The sequence below is a fragment of the Physeter macrocephalus genome, chromosome 1 (genome assembly GCF_002837175.3).
Source record: "Physeter macrocephalus isolate SW-GA chromosome 1, ASM283717v5, whole genome shotgun sequence".
NCBI classification, from domain to species: domain Eukaryota; kingdom Metazoa; phylum Chordata; class Mammalia; order Artiodactyla; family Physeteridae; genus Physeter; species Physeter macrocephalus.
Genome location: NC_041214.2, coordinates 65,963,139 through 65,980,951, shown reverse-complemented (window position 1 = coordinate 65,980,951; position 17,813 = coordinate 65,963,139). Strand labels below are relative to the sequence as shown.

At 38.8% G+C, this 17,813-nt stretch overlaps 1 long non-coding RNA gene across 1 annotated transcript in view; it reads right to left on the bottom strand.

Moving 5' to 3' along the window:
• Positions 1 to 16,983: 16,983 nt before the first annotated feature.
• The window catches only part of LOC129391993 (uncharacterized), a 7,596-nt gene continuing 6,766 nt past the window's right edge, over positions 16,984 to 17,813 (bottom strand). The window contains exon 3 of the long non-coding RNA XR_008616967.1: positions 16,984 to 17,032. This is a non-coding gene — a long non-coding RNA (uncharacterized lncRNA). The remainder of the gene's footprint in view (positions 17,033 to 17,813) is intronic.

Here is a 17,813-nt window from a genome sequence, read left to right as displayed (position 1 = left end):
ACCATCATCTCTCATCTGAATTATTGCAATAGCCTCCTAACTCATGCCCCCAATTTTACCCATAAATCATCACCATCTATCCTCAAAGGAACTGGAATATTCCTGTTAAAATATAAGTCAGATCATGTCACTCTGCTCAAAATCTTTATTGGCTTCCAATTTCTTTCATACTAAAGCCAGTTCCCACCATAGTCTTCATGGCCCTACATAATCCTCATTGACATCCTCACCTTCTCCCTTTCACACCTTTACTTACCTCTAGCCACAATGGCTTCTTTGCTGCTCCTCAAAGACACGAGGCACACTCCTAACTCAGGCTGATTTCTCTGCTTTTATGTTCTTCCTTCATATGTGCCTGACTTACCCCCTCTTCTTCAATTCTTGCTCAAATTCACCTTATCAGCTAGGTGGCTACCCCTCCAAAAATTGCAGCTCCTTCTCAAGCTCTCCTGATCCCCTTTGCCTTGCCCTTTTAATTTAATAGCCATTATCAACTACAAGTATATATTTATTTGTTATGTTATTATTTATTGTCTGTCTCTCCATACTAGAATGTGAGCTCCGTGAAGGCGGCAGGGGGGTTTTGTCTGTTTGTTCCCTAGTATATTTCCAGTGACTAAGTCAGTACCTGCCACATGATAGGTACTCAGAAATTTTTTGAAAAAAAGAATAAATGAAAGAAGAAAGGAAGGAATGAAAATAAGAAAGAAAGGAAATAAATATTTCAAAATATTACTTACATAATATAATGAAAATTTAGTTAATAGTTTATCCACTGTTTTCAAGCTTTTTGAATATTTCTTCAAATGAAATGTCACAGTGAACTCCAATACATAAAACAGATAAATGCCAAGCTGAATTGACATAGAAGAAGAGAGGTCATGATTTATCTTCATAGAGACTGCAGGAATTTTAATTCTTCTAGAACATAGAATTTGAAAACCACTGACTACTGACAGAATTTGGAAATGATTGACTATGGTATCTGAAGGGCCAAACCCTTTATTTACAAAACAAGAAGATGAGATTTACTCCTAATAGATATTCACACCCATCTATGATGTTATCTAGCAAAAAAAAAAAAAAATTCTTTTTGAATTTGAATCTAGTTAATCTATAGATCTGATTTTTTAGGAAATACAGAGAACAGAGAAACGTGATAAATTATAGCACAGGGATACAGTTAGTAAGATCTAGCCTTGTAGAAACTCTACAAGAAACCCTGATTTCTTCAACAAGTAATTGAAAGGGGAAAATAAGTAGTAAAGGGATAATCAATAGATGAGACTTAAAAGACATACAACTAAATACAACATGTAGATTTTATTTGGATCATGATTCAAACTTTTTCTAAAATTATGACAACAGGATTTCTGCTTCTCCTATAGCTGAGTAAACTGCTAAACAACCAACTCTTTCACAAATAACTATAGCTATAGGGGAAAAGTACAAAAAACAATTACCCAAAATATTTGAACAGTGAACAAAAGCAGGTAGACTCTGCAGAGGAGTAAAATCTTGGACTGACACGGGGTGTTTAAAAATGTTTTAACTTTTAGAATAAGAAAACTCTGCAGTTATTGTTATGCAGAGGGCAAAACTAAGAGAAAAGTCAGTCTTTCTGTCATAAGGAGCAGAGGACAGAGTTTGGGGCAATCACAGCTGCTGGAAAGTAAGGGGGTACAGAGGGTCCTCTAGAGAGCCTAAGAGAAGCATGCTAAATTCTGCATATAAAATGAAACCATCTCTAGCTGAATACTTAACCATGCAAATACAAGGAGGACTGCAAGTAATCCTGTCAAGGAAAAAAGAACAGAACTGAGATTTGAGCTGCTGCTCAAAAGACAGAGTTTTCAGTTTGAGTTCAAACAAGTAATTGCCTGACAATACAAAAATATCAGCATTTTTTTGAAGAATAAAATAGAATTCAGAATCTCCAAGATATAACCATCACATCTATGTTCTGTGCCATATCAAAAAAAAAAAAAAAAGCATGACACATTCTAAGAAAAATAAACCAATAGAGGCTAATTCTGAGGTAGCCCAGATTTGAAGATTAGGATACAAGGACTTTAAAGCAGTTATTATAACTATGCTGAATGAGATAAAGGAAAGTATTCTTGTAATTAGTGAAAACACAGAAAAATCTCAGCAGAGAAATAGTTTTTCTTTTTTCTTTTTTTTTTTTTTGTGGTACGCGGGCTTCTCACTGTTGTGGCCTCTCCTGTTGTGGAGCACAGGCTCCAGACGTGCTGGCTCAGCGGCCATGGCTCACGGGCCCAGCCGCTCCGCGGTATGTGGGATCTTCCCGGACCGGGGCATGAACCTGTGTCCCCTGCATCGGCAGGTGGATTCTCAACCACTGTGCCACCAGGGAAGCCTGAGAAATAGTATTAAAAAGAATCAAATGGAGCACAAAAAGCAAGAATCATAATATAAATTAAGAAATTTTTTTTTTTTTTTTTTTTTTTTTTGTGGTATGCGGACCTCTCACTGTTGTGTGGCCTCTCCCGTTGCAGAACACAGGCTCCAGACGCGCAGGCTCAGCAGCCATGGCTCACGGGCCTAGCCACTCCGCGGCATGTGGGATCTTCCCAGACCGGGGCACGAACCCATGTCCCCTGCATCGGCAGGCGGACTCTCAACCACTGCGCCCCCAGGGAAGCCCAAGAAAAATTTTATAAATTATATTTCATAAAATTAAAAACTTCTACGCTCCAAAAGTCACTGTTAAGAAAGTGAAAAGACAAGCCACAGACTGGAAAAAAATTACTTTCAAAATACTTATATGACTAAAGATTCATATTCAGAATATTTAAAGAACTCTCATGACTTATTAAAACAAGCAACCCACTTTTTTTTAAATGGGTAAAGAAAGATTTGACAGATACCCCACCAAAGAAGAGACACTAATGGCAAATATGCACATTATAAGATGCTCAGCATCACTATTCATCAGGGAAATACTGGTTAAAACCACATTCAGGTACTACTATACATCTATTAGAGTGGCTAGAATTTAAAATAAAAATGGTCAGTACCAAGTTCTAGTGAGGATGTGGAGCAACATGACCTCTCATACATTGCTGGTGTGGATGTTTCTTACAAAGTTAAACATAATTGCCAAATGACCCAATAATCCCATTCCTATGTATGAGAATCATTGAGGAAATTTTTTTCATAATTGCTAAAAACTGGAAAGAACCCAACTGTATATCATTAGTGAATGCATAAACAAGTACATCCAAAACATGGGAAACTACTTAGCAGTTTACATGCAACAAAAGGGATGACTCTCATAAGCATCATGTTAAGTGAAAGAAAACAGAAACAAAATACATGTTGTATGATTCCATTGATGTGGCATTCTGAAAAAGACAATGATAAAGGGACAAAAACCAGATAATGGTTGACGGAGGCTAAAGGGTAGGAGTGGAGGCTTACTGCAAAATGGCACAAGAGAACTTTGGGGGATGATGGAAGTATGCATGTCTTGATTGTGGTAGTGGTTACACAAATGTATATCTCTGCCAAAAGTCATGAATTTACTGTATTGAATAATGTCTTAATAAGCATAACTTTAAAAAGAGAACAAAATGGGAATTCTAGGATGGAAAATAAAATAGCTAAAACAAAAAATTAACTGGATGGGCTTAATAGTAGATTATGAGCCTGGCACACTGCCTACTGTGCTAAGGAGGCAGATGGATGGACCTAATAGAAGAATGAAGAGTCAGTCAGCTGGAACATAAACCAATAAAAATTACCCAATCATAAGGAGAGAGAGAAAATTTTTGGATAAAAAATGAGAGTTTTAGGAACCTGTGGGAAAATATCACATATAATTGGAATCCCAGGAGGAGAGAGAGGAAGAGGAAAAAATAATTTTAAGAAATAATGGCCAAAATTTTCTCAAATATGGGAAAAGACATAGCATTTGCCAGAAGAAAAAGTTTCTATTTCCAGAAGCTCAGAAACCCAAATTAGGATAAATACAAAGAACGTCTTTCATATCATAGTCAAATTGCTGAAATCCAAAGATAAAGGCAAAATCTTCAAAGTGGCCATGGGAAAAAAAAAAAGACACATTACAAATAGGAGAACAACAATTTGCAAATATACTAACTTCTCATTAGAAACTATGGAGACCAGGAGACAGGGGTACAACATCAAACAAATACTGAAAGAAAAAACTATTAACCCCAAATTCTATATCTAGTGAAAATATCGTTCCAGAATAAAGGCAAAATAAAGACATTTTCAAATAAAAGAAAACTAAGAATTAACTGCTAGCACACTAGTATTACAAGAAATGCTAAAGAAAGTTTTTCAGGCTGATGTGAGATGATTCCAGCTAGAAACTTTAATACTCATGAAGAAATGAAGAACTTTAAGAAATGGTAAATAACTGAGTAAATGTGAAAGATCATTTTTCTATTGATTTCTTTAAAACACATGTAACTGCTTAAAACAAAAATTATAGGCTTTTTTATGGGGTTTATAATGTAAGTAGATGTAATACATATGACAACTACTGCATAAAGAAGGGCAGGAGCTCTAATCAAACCCACATGGTTGCAGAGTTTGCACATGTTGTCTTAATCTGTTTAGTCTGCTTTAACAAAAACAACATAGACTGGTTGGTTTATAAACAGCAGTAATTTATTTCTTTTTCTTTTTCTTTTCTTTTTCTTTATTTAGTTTTTGACTGTGTTGGGTCTTCATTGCTGCATGCGGGCTTTCTCTAGTTGTGGCGAGTGGGGGCTACTCTTCATTGCAGAGCGCAGGCTTCTCATTGCGTTGGCTTCTCTTGTTGTGGAGCATGGGCTGTAGGTGTGCGGCTTCAGTAGTTGCAGCACGTGGGCTCAGTAGTTGTGGTTTGCAGGCTCTAGAGCGCAGGCTCAGTAGTTGTGCTGCACAGGCTTAGTTGCTCCATGGCATGTGGGATCTTCCTGGACCAAGGCTCGAACCCGTGTCCCCTGCATTGGCAGGCGGATTCTTAATCACTGCGCCACCAGAGAAGCCCCAACAGCAGTAATTTATTGCTCACAGTTCTGTAGGCTGAAAGTCCAAAATCAGGGTAACAGGTGGTAAGGTTCTGGTGAAGACCTTCCAGGTTGCAGACTTCTGACTTCTCACTGTGTCCTCACATGGTAGAAGGGGTGAGGGATCTCTGTGCAGTCTCCTTTAAAACAACAGTAATCCCATTCATGAGGGCTTCAGCCCCATGACATAAGCACTTCCTAGAGGCCCCACATCCTAATATTATCATATTGGGCATTGAGATTTCACCATATGAATTTTGGGGGAATGCAAATATTGAGACCACAGCACATGTTATACAAGGTAGAATATGAAAAGTTGACTGTATACTGTAATCCCTAGAGAAAACACTAAATTAATAATTCAAAGAGGCATAAATAAAAATGCAAAGAGGCAGAGAAAAAAATTAAGTAAAATTCTAAAAACATTTAAATAAACCAGAAGGCAGAAAAAGGGAAAGGAGAGAATAAAAAACTGAGAATCCAAAAAACAAATAATAAATGATAGATCTAAATCCAGAAGGTTTAAACAGACACTACAAAAGAATACAAACTTATGGTAATGACCAAGAAGCACATAAAAAGGTGCTCAATGTCATTAGTCATTAGAGATAAGCAAATTAACAGCAAAATGAGATAACACTATACACTCATTAGAATGTAAAAAGACTGATAATTAAAAAGACTGATAATACCAAATGTTGGTGAGGATGTGAGAAAATCAGAACCTTCATTGTTGGTCGATGTAAAAAGCTACAACCTCTTTGAAAAAAGATCTGAACCATTTCCTGTAAAATAAGTATGCACCTACCCTATGACATTAATGCTTACTCAAGAAAAATCAATACATCTGACGATAAAAAGACTTGTATAAGAACTTTCATAGCAGCTTTATTCATAATACCCCAAAACTGGAAACAGCTCAGATATCCATCAGAGACTATATAAACAAACTGTGGTATATTCACACAAGGGAATATTATTCAGCAGGAAAAAAGGAATGAATCGCTGATTTCCACAACAATGTGGATGACTGACTCTCAAAAACATTATGCTGAGTGGAAAAAAGCCTCACACAAAAGAGTAAGGCTATTTATTTAAGGTTCAAGAACAGTAAACTCTAATCTATTATGGAAAATTATCAGAACAGTGGTCTCTCTTAGGTAATGGAGATAGGGAGTAAATGGGGAGGGGCATGATGGCAATGGCAATATTCTGTATCTTGACATCAGTTTGAGTTACAGATATATGCATTTGTCAAAACTCGATATATACTTAAGATTTGTGCATTTTATTGTTTGGAAATTTTATGACAAAAGAAAAAGTAAACAAATATTTTACTCTAGTTAATGATGTGTATATTGAAGTAAATAGTTAAGGGAACTTGTACTGATATCTGTAATTTACTTTGAAATGTGTAAAAAAAAATAGATGAACTAATGGATACACAGAGGGATAAATATATGATAAAACCAGAAATAGAAAAACATTAATGGTATCATCTAGGTGGTCTGAAAATAGGTGTTCACTGTAAAATTATTTCGACTTTGCTGTATGAAAATTTCACAATAAAATTTTTGGGGAAAGATTCAGTAAAAATTTATTTAAAATAAGAGGATATCAAAGAAATGTGAATGCAGACTGGATATTTGATGATATTAAGGAATTATGTTTATTTTTGTGTGTGTGATAATGGTATTGTGACTATAGTCTTTAAAGATATCTTTTAGAGATGCATTACAAAAAAAAAATCACATTTTTGAGACCCTTGCAAGTTTTTCTTTGTTTTTTTCCCAAATTTATACTTTTTTATTCATGTAAATTGACCTTATGGGCTTCCCAGTTCTCTGTTTTCCTATGATTGTGATATATTGACCCTGAATATGATACCTTTACTAAATTCTGGAGCAGAAATAGAACAAAAGAGTGACTGTTAGCAGGATTCACAACTTATGGGATATGAGTTCAAAGGCACTGGGACTCCAGAAGTTTTAAACCCACGATGACTGGCTACTAAAATTCTAGCAAGCATTAGGGATCAAGTAGTATGTAAGATGCTATAGACCAGAGCCACACGCAGGAAAAGAAATTCCATACTTTGGACAACAAAGGTGAATCAGAGGAAACCTAAAATTCAGGCAATTGTGTGATTCCAGAAGTTCTTAACCTTTGCCCTATAGCAAATAAGCTAATGGGTACCCCATGAAGTGGTCTGTGAGTTTTTGTGCGAATTGTATAAAATGATGTTAGTGCTTAGAATAATGACACATAGAAAGCACTCAATCAATGCTAGATATTATTATTTGACAAATATTTTTTAGGTACTTATTATACATCATGCACTGTGCTAGGCACTGGGGATCAAATTATGAAACAAATTGGTGCAGCCTTTGCCACCATAGAGCTCAGAGTTTACTGAGCTCTATGTAGACAATCCCCACTCCATCATAGTGCTTTCCTTTTTTTACAACTGGAGTTCACAAGGCCATATAGCATGCTAACCATCCATAACAGGTAATTTTATGTTAATATGTATAAAATAGAAAAATGTTTCCCTAATGCCTACTAACATGAAAGTTGTGATGCTTGATAGAGTCGCAGATGTGAAAAAACGAAAAAAACTAACGCTTTATGTCTCATTATTTTTACCTTCTCTTTCACACACAGTTGAACTTATAGAGGCTATTAAAACATTAGGCTATTTTCTCCTTCATTAAGCATAATTTCCTTTAATTTTTTATTAACATTTTGCATGCTTCTCTTTTTGAAGATTAAATGGAGCTATTATGTATAGTATCATAGAGTTGAGATGTTTATCAATATTTTCAAATTATATTGTTTCATTTTCCTAATTAAAATCCTTTCTTTGTTTTCTTTTTTGCATGAATGTGACTGACCAAGGAATTGATGTATATTAAATCACTGCTCTTGAGAACACCAATGCGAAATTAAAAGCCAATATCTTATCATATAGTAGATACCTTTAGACAGCACTTTTATGTTGATTTTTTTAAATTGTAAACATGGATTACTTATATAATTTAAAACTTGGGAAACCAAAGCAGTCCTAATTATGCCATTTTCCTTATCAAACCTTTGACTTCCTGTTACCAGTAGCATATGTCCAAGCACTTTCCCATGAACATCCAAGGCCTTTTACCAAGTCTCCCCCAAGCAGAAAGTACAAATATGTTTCCATGCTTTGAAAATAAGGAACATAAGTTAAAAGACCCATTTCCTGGAAACTCTTGGAATACTTTAAGGTAGAAACCACAATTCATATATTTATCTGAAGTTTTAATAATATCTAATTAGATATTAAATCATCTACCCATAAACTTTATAAGTATAGTGTAAATCTCAAAACAAAACAAAGCTTGAGTTTCTAGTCTATTCATCTATTACATTATCTTGTTAAAATTGTAATGAATATATTTAGTACCTTACTATCTTAGGTTCCTAAAGAAAAACCAAATATGTGTTTGATTATCACAAGATTATCATAGGGAAAAGAATTTTTAGTAAAACAGACTTTGTACTGTCTTAAGCAAGGTCTGGCTTGATTTCTTGAGCATACTTTAGAATTCCTCAAGACAGAAAAAAGTTTTATTATTGTGGCACAATTACTTTTCTTGAACCAGGAGAAGGGGGGTTAAGCATAGGCTTTGTTTCCTAGGCCATAGAAATGAAGGACTGGGTTCTAGTTCACCATCTTTGGCTTATACCACATTACTGGGCTTTACCTCCACCTGCTTCACTTGGTGGTCCTTTTTTATATCTCCTCTCAAATGTGGACACATTCTGCCAGGAACCAGGGATCCCACAGTGATCTCCCTTTTCTATGGGTCCTAAATAGCTCAGGCTGAGTCAGAGTACACTGGGCTCCACTATATTTGTAAAGGATGTGAATCTGCTCCACAATCCTGGATCCAAAAAAACATCATTTTCTTTATTGTTCTAAATTAGATATGCATGCCTAAGCTTTCTACTCAACAGGATTGGTGGGATATTTAATCCATCTTGTTTAGCTGATTATACAGGAGAATGCATATAAGGCAGACGGGCTGCACCCCTCTCTAGTATCATAAACAATCTGGGTCATCGTATACAATCCAAAAAATTTGGGGAAAAGGACTCTGGTCTTCAGTCCATTTTGATCACCACTGAGATGTTAATTATTGCTGCCTGCATTAATTATTTACAGGCAGCCACCTCTACTCTTGTCATACCATGCTTGAAGAACAGTACCATCTGTTTCCCAAATGATGACACTTCGCTTCAGTCTGCAGGCATCCCCAAGCTGCCCCTACTCAGCAGCTGCCCCGTTTCTTGCTTTTCCTGGGGAGCCGCGTGGGAGTGGGTCTGAGATCTTCATCACTCTCAGGACTGCCTCCACCATGTTTCAGGAAAAGTGCCCCAGAAGTCAGACCAGAATCCATCTTCACCTCAGGGAACTGGTCTCTATCTTCTCCCTCTCCTTCTTTCCAATCTTCTGAAACACAAAATGGCCTTTTTCCTTGAGGGCAACGGCGGGAGTGCAGATGGGATCTTCAATGTTATGGAGCTTTTCACGGAAAGGAACACTCACTCCTATATGTACTTTGTTTAATGCTAACTTACTGCACTAACTAAACATGAGTTATTATGAGATACTAAATCAAAACAAATTTAAACATTGATTATTTATTTAATGAAACAGAAGTGTATGATAAAATTTCATATTTATTAATTAAAAATCATGTCTGATATATCAGGTCTTCTTAAATAATATATACACATTTATCAAACTAAAAAACACAGATTATATTGATTAAAAAACATTACTACTTTTATACTTCAAGCAATTAAAAAGTATTAATACTATGGATTTAAATTTGTTTTTCATTATTTCTGTACTATTCTCATTATTATTTGTCATTACTCTTAGTGGTTGCCTTCCTAGGGTTACAGAAATATTAATTACCTGGAGGGGTATAGTGCCAAATTAAAAAGCAGAAAACATCAATGCAGGGTAGCCAAGGTTACAGTTTCTGGATTGTCGGTATGTTGGGTCTGGCTGTATCTTTCAAATCTCAGCTGCTGATCTCCAGGCTGTACTTCCTTTTCATAATTATTTTTGTAGCAAAGACTCTAATGTGAAATTTATGATAAGGTATTGTGGGCAAAGCAGAGCCAGAATCAATAAGAACAGCAGGGGATAAACCATGGAATATTAAAGCTAGAGAACACCTTAAAGTCAGTCTCTGCTCATTTCATTTTTCAAATGAGGAAAAAGAAAAAGAAAAGATGCTGGTGGTAAGGAGACAATTAACATGGCCTTTTTTTTTCCCCAGAAAATTGTTTATGTGATACTCTTCTTTTTTTAAAATAAATTTATTTATTTATTTATTTGTTTGTTTTTGGCTGCATTGGGTGTTCGTTGCTGTGCGTTGGGTCTTCGTTGCTGCACGCAGGCTTTCTCTAGCTGCGGTGAGCGGGGGCTACTCTTCACTGCAGTGTATGGCCTTCTCATCGTGGTGGCTTCTCCTGTTGTGGAGCATGGGCTCTAGGCGTGCGGGCTTCAGTAGTTGTGGCTCGCGGGCTCAGTTGCTCCATGGCATGTGGGATCTTCCCAGACCAGGGCGCAAACCCATGTCCCCTACATTGGCAGGAGGATTCCTAAGCACTGCGCCACCAGGGAAGTCCAAGATGACCTTTTTAATAGCCCAGGAATTGTGATTCTATGGTCTTGAACAAGGATGGCAGCAGTAAAAAAGAAGGCAGATGTCAGGGGCAGGGTAAACAAAACTGAAGACTTGCTGCTAAGTTGAAATGCAAGTCTCTGTAATTGGTAACATGCTATGGGGAGTTGATTTTATAACAAAAGTATAGTATATTTACAGCAGAGCTTGCCTTGTTTCTCAAAGCAGTAAAATTAGTAGAGCCAGCCAGAGAATGGAGTGATTGCCATTGAACAGTGTTATAGCCCCAAAAGGATTGGTTATCAAATTGGTTTTTCTTTATACTATGCAGTAATTTTAGGTGTTCTAAAACAATGTTACCTAAAGTATGATCTGTAGATCAGAACCAGTCTATAAACAGTTATCAATTCACAGTGAGATAAATACAGAAATTGTGAGTAAGCATTTAGAAACTTTAATACCAATTTAACATTGCTGTGACATTCAACTGCATGATCAGAGTAACTTAACAAAATATTGGTCTGAAAGGATTGGAAAAATCCCTGGTCCTTCACAGACAGTTTGAGAAACTCTGTTTTCAAAGACAAGGGAAGACTGGTGGCGCAGTGGTTAAGAATCCGCCTGCCAATGCAGGGGACATGGGTTCGATCCCTGGTCTGGGAAGATCCCACATGCCACAGAGCAACTAAGCCCGTGCACCACAACTACAGAGCCTGCGCTCTGGAGCCCACGAGCCACAACTACTGAGCCCATGTGACACAACTACTGAAGCCCGCACGCCTAGAGCCCGTGCTCTGCAACAAGAGAAGCCGCCGCAATGAGAAGCCCGCGCACCTCAGCAATGAGTAGCCCCTGCTCGCTGCAACTAGAGAAAGCCCACACGTAGCAATGAAGACCCAGTGCAGCCAAAAATAAATAAATAAATAAAAATAATTTTTTTTTAAAGACAAGGGAAGACACTCACAATATATGAAATTACAAAAGCAGGTGACAAAAACAATATTGTATGAAACTATTTTTATAAATATATACATTTATCTGTAGTAAAAGTAGAAATATATTAACCAAAAAAGATTAAATAAAATAATGTATATAAAATACTTAGAACACTGCCTGGTACAGAGAAAGAAATACTCCATAGGTGTTCCTCATGATGATGATGACGATGCTGGGACCGCTCTGCCGTTGCCAGTCCTACTCTGGCTGTCCTATAACCATCAAGGATTTTAATTGTATTCCATAGCTGCTGCTACTGCCACCATTGTGCTTGCTGGTCCCTCACTATTGGTACAGACCCCACCCCAGGGTCTCTGCCTTATCACTGTGCCATTCCAAACACACATCAATCATGGATTGTTCCCTCGGCAGCCAAGTCTCATGGCTCTTTCTCTTTCTGAGTCAGTTTCAACAGGAGTTAACAGGATGTTAAGCCTACCAAGAAACGGTAACAATACCTTAGGCTGCTTAAGTTGCTTGTGAAAGTCAGCTTACATCTTCCTTGTGGTTCTTATCTAGACTTACAAAAGAATACATTTATTTAGAGGGGTATAGCTGAAAGAAACACAAGAGATTACCTAATGAAGGTTAAAGAGTAAAGCTTTGATAACAATGTGTCTAAGTCCATAGTCCAGCTCTGCCATTGCCTAACTGTGACTTTGGGCAAGTTACTTAACCTTGCATGGCTCCTCTCTTAGCCTGAGATAGTAATATTACTTATCACTCCTTCAGCAGTGACTAGCAAAGTATGTGCTCAATAAATAATAGCTGTTGTTATTAACACAACCCTACCATTTACAGAGGAGGAAACTAGGTCAAAGAGGCCCAAGATCACATGATTGGTGCATTATTGAACTAGGACTAGATGCCAATGGTCTTTCTCACACCCCTCGCTGCCTTTCACAACTCTGTTCTGAAATTCTATAAATTCTCAGAGATGCCTCAGCATTGTGTTTATTTGTGTCTTGGAAAACATGGGCAAAAATATAGATATCAGGTTCAGCATATGTTTTTATTTTGTGCATTCATTAATTCTGGAAATGCGGTGGTATAGACCTATAGATGGATGTATACAGAGGAGGAGAGGAGAGGAGGAGAAAGAACAAATGCAACTAAGTTGTTATTCCTCTGTATCCTACGGATGTGCCACCACTGGCTAGCCTCTACTTTCAGGAATTCTCATATATTAATGAGCTGGGTTTATAAAATATTAAAAATCATCATAATCGTGAATTTATTCTGTAAACGATTGTATCTGGGCTTTCTGTTATAAGCAACAGAACCAACTCAGTCTAGCTAGTTTTAACAGAAAAGGACCAATCATCCTCAGAGGCTAAAGCTTCTTGGAGCAGTACCCAAAGCCGTGAGACTGTCCACTGTGCCTCTGGGAACAATGAGGACAGGCAGTACCACCAACCTTCAACTCTGACACCGCTGAGAGCTCTGTGCCTCTCAGCCAGACTCTTCATGATGCTCTTTTGAGTCAAAGGCATTCCATGAGTGCTGCTAATGGCAGAACCTAGGGCACATACTGAGTGTTTGAGATGTGAAAGAGACTGGAGAGGTGACATTTATAGCTTCTAGCTTGCAGACCCGGGATTTACAATGTGGGAAATTACCAACATTTAGAGTGTTCAAAAGATTCTGAGAGGCCACAGATTTACAAAATGCCCACTATGATCCTCATGCAAGTTTTTTTTTGGAATAATGTCCCATTCACACGCCCCCAAACATATTTACTTTAAGATGTATGAAGAGTCAGATGAGTCACCTTTTAACATGGAATAAAATGAATATTTCTGAGGAGTTAAATAGTTAAAATTTTTTCTTTTTGTTCTCTTTCCCTCCAACACTCCCTCTTTATCCCCTACTTTCCTTCCTATTCTCCCTCCTTTTTCTCTTGTCTTTTTTCTGTATCTGTGATTTCTCTAAATACTTATCAATAACCTGTATAAGTGACAATTGTCATTAAATTTTAAGAAAATATTGAGTGAATTTACCAAGTTTTTTCATACTGTTAATGTTTTAAGTATTCATATCTACATTTCACTAAGATCTCTCTCCTGAGATCCACATCTATATGTTGAACTGCCTCCCAGAATCTCCCTTTGGAAGTCTCACAATTACTCAATCTTCAGTAAGCCCCAAACTGAACTCAATATTATCTTACACAGACCTTCTTCTGCTGTATTTTCTAAGTGAATGGTGCCACCTACCCAAATGTCCATGACTTTAGAAACTTTGGAATCATCTTCCACTCCTCCCTTTTTCCAAGCTGTAATAGCCCAGCAATCTTGTGTACTATGCCCCTCTAAAATCCATCCAGTTATTTCCACCCCTTCTGCTGCTATCTCATTCAGGGTCTCAGCTTTTTTCACACAGACCTTGGAAGTGATGCTTCCAGGCTAACATCCTGACTTTCATCTTGCCCTACCCACTACAGCAAGCATATGTTATCAGAATTATCTTTTTAAAAATGTTGATCTGATTATGTTATTTACCTTCCATTAGACTATCTCAAACAACTTCCTTAGCCTTCAGGTCAGTATAAAGCTTAAGCTACACCTTGACAATCAAAGTCCTTCATGATGTATTTACTGTCCCCTTCTCTTGCCAAGGGGTAGGGCTTGCCCTGAGTTGTATATTGGAGTCCAAGGGTCCAACTGGGGCAGGGCACTCTACCTATCTAAGGATGGCATATATGCACACTTTGGACCAAGGATAGCTTTGCAGCATTCCAGGTTACCTTCCTCAAGTTTCTGAAGGGTTGCATTTAGCAAGTGATCGATATATATTTGTTTAGTATCTGAGACCAGACAAGATTGAACATTTGTACTTACGAGATTAAGCTTAATCAGCAGGGATTTTGGTTAGTCTTAAGAGAGATAAGTGTTTTCCTGATAGTTTGATTAATCCTGAAAGCAAGTTGTCAAATCTCTACAAGTGTTCAAAACCATAATCTTATTTTGAGTAATTAGACATTCATCTAATACCAGGAGACATGCAGTTGTAGGAAAGAATTTAAAAAAAAATTTTATTAACAAAGTAATGGATTTAATATACACAAAAATATTATATCTTATCACAAGAAACCATGGTCCACTCTACATACTAAGGGGATAAGACACAAGCTTAAAGTTTTATGGGGAATGTCGTCCCCCAAGTCCTGCTGGAGTAGCTCTGTATTCATCCATTTGACCTCATTTGGAAATAATTCAAAGTTCATCTTTGAGGTTGTTTGTTGGTGTGAGTTCAGGGCCAAATGGCCCTCTGCAACAACCCCTCCCTCCAGTTTCTGGTTATGACTTTTATTTTAAAAGAATACTCTTTGTTCAAATAATCAGTACAAATTAACAATGCTAAAATAAATAGCTACACAGTTTCACGCAATGCTTTCCAGAAGAGTCTCTAAATGTTCACTGATTCATCAAGGGTAGGTTCCCACATCCTCTTTTTTTTTTTTTTTTTTTGCGGTACGCGGGCCCCTCACTGCTGTGGCCTCTCCCGTTGCGGGGCACAGGCTCCGGAAGCGCAGGCTCAGCGGCCATGGCTCACGGGCCCAGCCGCTCCGCGGCATGTGGGATCTTCCCGGACCGGGGTACAAACCCGTGTCCCCTGCATCGTCAGGCGGACTGTCAACCGCTGCGCCACCAGGGAAGCCCCCACATCCTCTTTTGAGGGGCTTTAACTTGCTGCAGAAGACCTTGGCAAAGTGATGTGTGATGGTTTCCTGCTCTGCCCTTGAGTGTTGGGCTACAAAAAAGGGCCAGGATCAGGCAAGAGAAACACGGATTTTAGAGCTGAGCCCCAGCAGAAACTTATTTAGAGTTTGTGTCAGTACTCAATCTGGGTGTCTACAGGGCATTCACTGTTCCCTAGGGAAGGGTTATATCACCTCAGCACTGAGACGTGAATGGGGTTTCAGTCAGGCCAGTGGTCACTGTCACAAAACAGCTTTGCCCACTGTGCCAATCATACTGTCATTCTTGTTGACCTAAAACAAATAGACTGCCAGTTATTTCTCCAGCAGAAAAGAAGTGAGTTTATTCAGGATCAGCAGAGAATTGCAGTTTGGGTTCTACAACCATGATGAGCCACGGGCAAGTCCTTGCATGGCAAGGGAAGGAGAACTCTTTTACAAAGGGGTAAAGAAAGTTGGGAGGGCTATAGTAAACAGAGTCATGGCTTTTCATTGGTTGAGTCCTTGCCAGGAAACCAGTCTTTCTTCTTCCTGTTGGGATCTGCTATCATTCAGGGTGTGAGAGCTCCCCCTTCTGGCTTCCCAACTCAATTTTTTTGAGGTTTCTGTTCATTAATTTTTTAGTTGTAATAATTATCATTGGATCAATACCTTCTAACGTATATCACTCTTTACAATTTACAGCATACTTTCACTTGCATACTCTCAGATTGTTCTCCCAACCATCCTATGATGTGGGCGTTATTATACTCCCATGTGTCAAATGAGGAGACTGAGGTTTAGAGAGATTATCTCACAGCTAAGTCATTGCCATAGCTGGGATTTGAATTGAGAGTCCACGTTCTTTTTTTTTTTTTGGCCGTGTCACACAGCTTGTGGGATCTTAGTCCCCTGACCAGGGATTGAACCCGCGCCTTCGGCAGTGAAAGCAGGGAGTCCTAACCACGTGCGAGAGTCCGTGTTCTTAACTGCTCCACTCAACCATCTCAGCCAGAGCCTCTCCATTCCCAAAGCTGGTGCCAACCAGACTCTATTTGTTGAAATAGTCTGCTTTAGTGACTCAGCAGTCAGTGCAGTGGAGTGAAACGAGCATGGCTGTGCTGTGCAGTCAGACCCAGGTTCAAATCCCAGCCATCTATCTGAGTAACCTTGGGCAAATGACCATGTCATTCTCAGCCCCAGCTTCCCATTGCGAAATGAGGCTATTGAAAGTATGCCTCAGGGAATTGTCATGGGTGATGGATGAGGGCGGGCAGGGCAGGAAGGGCAGAATTTGCTACTTATTTTACCTTTATTGTATCTGTGGCTATGTTGTATGTTCAATGTCACAGATATGATCTGGTCCCTAACTTCAAAGAGGGGAGGGCCATATGTAAAGTGGGAAATGAGTTAGAGAATTCAGAATAGGAATTAATTCTGCCTAGGGAGGCTTCACCCAGAAGAGAGTATGCAAATAAGGCTTTGAGAGAGATGAGGCCACAGGCTGGGCACACTCACATCTGCACAGGATATGTGGTTGACAAGGAATCTCATACCTGTTATCCAGTTGATCTCCACAGTAATGCTGGGCTGAGAAGGGTCTTTAGCAGATTACACCTTTGCAACTGGGGAAACTGAAGCAGACTATATTCAGTCAAGGTCACAAGTCAGCAGGGAGCTTCCTGCCTGTCTTCTGACTCTAGACCAGTGCCCAATGCCTCTGTTCCTCTTATAATAAAGTGACCCCAGGGTACCCGACTATCCCTGAACAGCTTGACAGACTTTGTGTGCCATTCTCTGGTCTCTGGCTGAAGAGACCAGGGTCATTCACATCTCCCTGGATTCCCACAGGGGACAGGCCCCACTTACTTCAGAAGGGGAAGGTGCCCAATTTGTGCAGATCTCCTTCAGTTTCCCGTAGTCCACCTCTGCAGTGTCAGTGGAGGGGGTGGTCATGGAAGTAGATGCTTGTGATGCCCACCTTCCTCCCCTCCCTGAGGCCCAGCCGCCCAGGTTCCTAGACAAGTTCAGGGGCCCAGCCTCTCTGCAGGAAGGAGAGGCCAATTTGGTCTCTGCCCCAAGGGAGGCTGAGTTTGGGCTCCTTCCTACCCCTATTAATGATAAATGCGTCTAATTAAAATTTGCTACCCCCTGACTTGTCGGCCCTGGGGCAGGCCTGGGCTGGGTGGACTTAGAAAGTCCACATGGACTTAGAAAGAGTGGAAAGGATAACATTTTAAAACAACAAAAGAAATGACAATGGAGAAACGACAACCCAAAACCTATGGGATGCAGCAAAAGCAGTTCTAAGAGGGAAGTTTATAGCAATACAATCCTACCTTAAGAAACAGGAAACATCTCGAATAAACAACCTAACCTTGCACCTAAAGCAATTAGAGAAAGAAGAACAAAAAA